This window comes from Pleuronectes platessa, chromosome 22, assembly GCF_947347685.1.
Source record: "Pleuronectes platessa chromosome 22, fPlePla1.1, whole genome shotgun sequence".
Lineage (NCBI taxonomy): Eukaryota > Metazoa > Chordata > Actinopteri > Pleuronectiformes > Pleuronectidae > Pleuronectes > Pleuronectes platessa.
Window position 1 is genome coordinate 12,521,367 of NC_070647.1, and position 6,000 is coordinate 12,527,366.

Genomic DNA, 6,000 nt, shown 5'->3' on the forward strand with positions numbered 1-6,000 from the left:
TACAGGACGATGGGTGAAAATCTGACTGCTACTTGTCTAACGGGTACAAAAGGGAGGTGGATTATCTCAACCCCAAGAGTGTTAGCATTACATCATTGTAAGACGGATGCAAAACTCTTTAGCAGCTTGTGTCAAACATTATTACAATTTAGGAGTTAAAAACATTATTTGCTGAGTTTTTCTGTTACTATTATGCAATTTAAGTTTCAAAGAAGTTAATTTCATCTGTGCAATTCGTGCAAACAGTGTAATAAATTTATTTTGAATTATAACAAAATATATAGAATCAATATAGAAATGATCTTTTAAAGCTACATCACAGAAAGTCGAAAGGCCAGAAAATGACAAGGCAAGAAAAGTGCGAGAAAAAAAATATGATTTCTGCTTTGACTATTTTGCTTGAAAAGAAATTAAAAGGAAATGGAATTAAACTATATCAAATGTTTAAATCATATTTAAACCCTAACCCAATCATCTAGGATGTAATATGTAACCACTTCAGAGACCTCTGCAGCTCTCTTAAATAATAAATAGTGGTTATTCTTATGATATTCTTATTCGGGTCAGTTTTCACATAATGCCACTTTGAGTGGTTTAATAAAAACAGGCCCGATACCTCACTCCCAGTGCAGTTTCTCACTACTTCAATATGCATCAGGGCTTAACAGGATTTATTTAGCTCTGCTGTGAAACCCATAACTCAAGCAATGCTGTCGTTTGGTTTGGATAACTGTATTATCAGTGGTTTGGCCTCATTCCACACACAAGACACAAGATATTGTCTCCATGTCAGGGCATTATATTGATTATACACACATCATCCTCATAAACAGCCTGAGGAGGATTTTTAACCGAGGATGAAAAAACTTGATTTCTATAGTTTTCCTGACTTCTGCCATAAATAGAAAACCCAACTACACCTGCACCCAGTATATTTGAAGCCAAAACATAAATTAGATTCTTTTCAATTAACTCATCTGCACAGTTACACTTGGGAGTAAATATTAGCGGGTGGGTGACAGTGAATCCTGTGTCAGGCAGAAGATGTCTGGGTAAGATACAGAGAAGTAACACCGGAGTGACTGTGGCCACGGCTCCTGTCCGCGATAACACATAATATGGTTCAGACTCTGGAAAGCACAACGCTGATAAGCCACTGATAGCATCAGCTCCAGTCTGTTGTGTACCACAGGAAATTAATCTGAGATGCAGGACCGGGCAAACAAAGCGCACACACAATTACACACTTTGACTCACACAACTCCATGTACACAAACGCACGGATGCACATGAAATACGCCGATGCCATGCACTTGCAATTACATCATGTGCTCTTATCTGATCTTAGCTGCTACTGCTGCTACTGCTGCTGCCTACATAACAAATATGGAAAATGGGCCGTTGCGATTCAACAATTAACACAAAGGCAGGAAAGGGCAATTCAGGAGTATGAGGTGGTTGAAGGAAGAGAAAGAGAGTGCGACTTCACCAGGCTCATCCTGTAAAGGGGCATGTGATCGTACAGGGTGACTCAAACATCCCCTGAGACATCCATCCATCCGATATGATAGCCAACCACTAACAAAGTGATAAACTATTTCAGTAAATAACGATTACATGTTCTCATGATAAAAGTGAGTGCTGGGAATTGATTTTAAAGATCTACAGTCTTCATCGGGCTCAGCTCCTCATACTGGTCCAAAGTCTTGAGCCGATATGACAGAAGTTCTTGCCCCTGACGTTGAGTCTGGAGACAGAGGAGTCACAGTGCAGAGGGTTAATGAGGGATCAAAAGTTCAGGAGGTTATAACAATGGATTGGAATGCTTGGATGCTAACAGGAACCAAGAACTACTTAAACGTAGCATTGGCCAAAGCACTGTACAGATGCACAGTAAAAAATTCTACCTATCACTTCAGCCAATAACTGGGCTCACTCCTAACTTCATCACATACTTCTTAACCCCCTCTGTGTCTGACTCTGTTCATTTAGATCTGTGGATGGAGCTCTGCTGGTTATATTTCCACATCACAGAGTTCCCGATCACCTGTTGAGATCAAACAGGCAATTATCCTCAGAGGGCACTTTACCTCATGTCATGTGGGGGTGCACGATGGTCCCAGACTTTTAAACAGGGTCCACAAGCGTATTATGGTAATTACTGAGGGCCAATTTGAAGTTTAAACCAAGGTTATATACAGAGGGACCCTCTATAAGTGACTGGATCTTTACTGGCATCATGGTGGGAATACGGGTTTTGAAGAGCGGATGGAAAACACCAGGGAACACCTCAAGAACTGAAATCTGCAAAGTTGCCTCATATGAACAATTTTCATACGAAAACTACTTTTAGCATGATACTGTTGGCAAGACAGACACCCCCCCCCCTTCTTATTTCTTTAAGCAAAGTTTTTCTGATTGGTGTGTGTAGTTTAATTTTATTCCCATCTGATTCAAGAACTGATTAACTTACTCTTGTTTTAATTACTGTTCTTTAAATCCCCATCTTTATTTGTTTTACTTTCATTTAAGCCCATTGTAACTTTGTTAAGTCAAGTGATGTATAAATAAAGTTTATAATTCGTATGGCTCAGGTCCATATGTTAAGATTGGAAGATATTAGTATAGTACTAGTATTATAATAGGGTTCAGCCAGAGGAAGACTGGGGCGTGCAGAGCCGGGACATTTAAAAATGTCCAGTGTTTACAATGACCTCAGGAGGAAGGAAGCAGCAGCTCCGTTCCCCGACTCGTGTTCCCGGAGGAGGAGCGGAGCGAAGAAATGGAGCTGTGGGCGGAACACTGAGGAAATCATACAGTCATGGTCCAGCCCCCCCCCCCCCCCCCTCCCGCCTTTCATCCCCCGACCACCACCACTAACCACCCTTGAGTGTTGCAAAACACACTCAGCAGTTGCCAGCTCCCCGCCCTCAACAACACAATCACAATCAGATCCATGTTTTTCCACATGGGCTCCTTGATATGGCCCAGAATTATATCAAAATCAAATCAGTTGATATCGATTATCATCATGATAAATGTCACTTTATTGGGTCTTTTAAGATTTAAGGGTTAATTTTTTCTCCAGAGTGAAGGTCATTGTTTTAAATACACAAATCTGAGGTTGATCAACTGTGTTTTAGCTCCACACTTTATTGCACAATGCATAAGCAATGTATCGATATATATTAAGACTTTTGTTATCCTGCTATTGATGGAGTTACATTGCTATATGGCTTTTTGAGCTATTTTACACAAATCAATATAGTTAGTCAAGTCTTTCACATGTTGCTTTGTGTGGCATCTGTCAACACATGGCTGTGACAGTCCTGTGCAGCTACAACAGCAATGAACACGAGGATTTAGAGACGTCCATTGATTTCTGTGTCATCTTGCAAAAGTGCAAAACATTAAAAAAAAAGAAAAAAACATAAAGAGAACCTGAGGGATCCTGTTTGAAAAGTGGAGAGATGAAACACAAAGTTATCATCTACTTCCACTTGTGGGTGTCAGTGATTCCACAGGAGGTTTGAAAGGAGGCCAGACAACAATCAGGTCCCTGCAGATGTTATATTAGCCGAATGTGAGGACAACAACAGTCTACGTGGATTTTAATGGACACTTCATGTGGCGCCTGCAACACGGTGAGCAGCCGGATAATCGCGTTATTGTGCAGGTACACAGACGAGACGTGGAGGAAGAGGAGGAAGACTCTGGTCTGCACAGCCTCACCTGGCGCTGTGCACGTTAAGTTGCGTCCGTTGTGTTGAAGAATACAAAGACACAACGTATCTCGTGATTGACATGTGTGGGACGGACACACGTCAGATAATCCGCCTTCACGTACTGACCTGAGACCACAGCTCAATGTGCATATGTGTCCAGGCTCCTGTTGGACAAACCTGTATGTGGACAGCAGCACAACACACACACACACATACATGGGCACACAGACACACGTAGGCCCATGTTATGAATCATGTATGCTCTCTCACACACACACACACAAACAGACACACACACAGAGGAAGTTCCAGTACTCACTGCGGCTGTGTGTCCTCTCCAGTGGAATAAGCTCTGTTAAAAAAGATGGAGGAAGGGGTTCACTATCTCCTGCTCGCCGGTGGTTCTTCTGCCGTGACGCCGCGTAACGGGACCAGACGGTCAGCCGAGGTGACTCGCTCTCTCCCGGGCAGCCTGCCTGTCTGTCTGTCTGCTCCGGTGGACCGCAGCTGTCTCTCTGTCTGCTCGGTGTCTCGCTCCCTCTTCTTCCCCGTCTGTCTCCCTCTCTGCTCGGTCTCTGACTGACTGACTGACTGCCGCCTCCCCCCGGTGCTCGGGCGCTCCCATGACGTCAGCGCGGCGGAGCGAGCGCGCCCCCGAGACGCAACAGCCTTTAGCAGCCCCCCCCCCCCCCCCCCTTCTTTCTCCCTCCCTCTCTTCATTGTCATCCACTCATCATTTTGTATAATAAACGATATAAGATACACATATTGTTAGGGCCCGAGCACTGACAGGCACTGATAATAATAAATATTTTTTTATTTTAAGTTATTTAATATAATTTTTTATTTGTTTATTAAATTTAAAAAAAAAAAAAATTTCATTTAAAATGTATTAACCTCCTGCACAGAACCGAACTGCGCACATGCGACTGTTCCCTCTCATGAGAAACTAAGCACAACTAGAAGATGGACAAATTATTGTGTGTGTCTGTGTCATTCTAAGCTGCTTTCAGTGTTGTGCAAGTTCACACCTCTCATGAACAAGTTCAAAGTTCAGTTCATACAAGTAAACATGAATAGTTCAAGTTCATAGTTCACCATTTAAATTCTGAACTAGTTCATAGTTCAGTTCGTTTCATAGTTTTAAGGTGGACAGTGAGAATGAAAGACTTAACTTGTTAAAGAAGACCTTATCCATCACTACCCCTTGCCTTTACTGTCGGAACCTTTATCAGACAGTGTGTAAAAATCCCTCCGATAATAATAAGGTGCATCGGATCTCGGATGTAGTTGCTGAGTTTGCGGCAATGGGCTTCTGCGCACATCTTGCACAGAAGATTGCGATGATTGACTGATGATTGCCGTGAGGAACTAAGCACAACAAGAAGATAGACAAAGTATCGTGTGTGTCCGTGTCATTTTATGCTGCTTTTGATAAACACTTCAGAGAAAATATTTTATATTTGACAGCCTTACTTAAAAGTTACTTTTATATCTTTGGCTTTTAGATACTGGATGATTTAACATACTTAAAAACCTATTGTTAGAGAATAAAAGACCCTCCAGCCACTACTCATTTTCTTTCCCTTAATTTCCAACAGGGTTTGTGTCAAATTATTGTTCAAATTTGAGAACACATTTCTATCAGAACTTTGCTTATTTTTTCTTTCAATTTTCATTTAACTGGTGTCCCTATAAACATGTAGTTCAAACTAGCACCACCTGCAGCAGCTCCAACTGCAACATGCTGCTGACACACTGTTGCCTCAGTATTAGTCATCTAATTGTGTTATTCATAATAATATGTCTGAAGAAAGTCTCATGTATTTTACTGTAATACTACAATTTGCTGCTTATACAAATACTTGTATTTGTTTACTTTCATTGAGGAGGTGTCTCATCTTGTCGATGCGATTCTTGTAATCAGCTCTTTCTGCATCGTGCATTCACTCAGTACATCAGAACCTGTAGAACGTTCACACCTCAGAGTTTGTGTTTGACGAGTGAACGACCTATATACAGTTTCAAGTTAGAGTAGTGTGGCCTATTTCATATCTCTATATGTCTGTCTGACACACATCATCAGAAAGTCATCTGTCCAACTAGACACTGGCCAAACAAACAAACACACACACACACACACACACACACACACACACACACACACACACACACACACACACACAGTGTCCCAGTTCCCTGGGCGCCAGTCAGTCAGACAGCTGAGGTATAAATAGTTTGCTGGCTAAAGTTCCCCCTGAGAGAAACACAGCAG

At 41.9% G+C, this 6,000-nt stretch overlaps 1 protein-coding gene across 2 annotated transcripts in view; it reads right to left on the bottom strand.

Annotated features, from left to right (window-relative positions):
* LOC128428497 (ELKS/Rab6-interacting/CAST family member 1) overlaps positions 1-4,291 on the bottom strand; it is a 115,558-nt gene extending 111,267 nt beyond the window's left edge. For both annotated transcript variants that reach the window (XR_008333799.1, XM_053414692.1), the window contains exon 1: positions 4,045-4,291. The gene's annotated coding sequence lies outside the window, so the exon portion shown is untranslated. The remainder of the gene's footprint in view (positions 1-4,044) is intronic.
* Between the last annotated feature and the right edge of the window lie 1,709 nt (positions 4,292-6,000).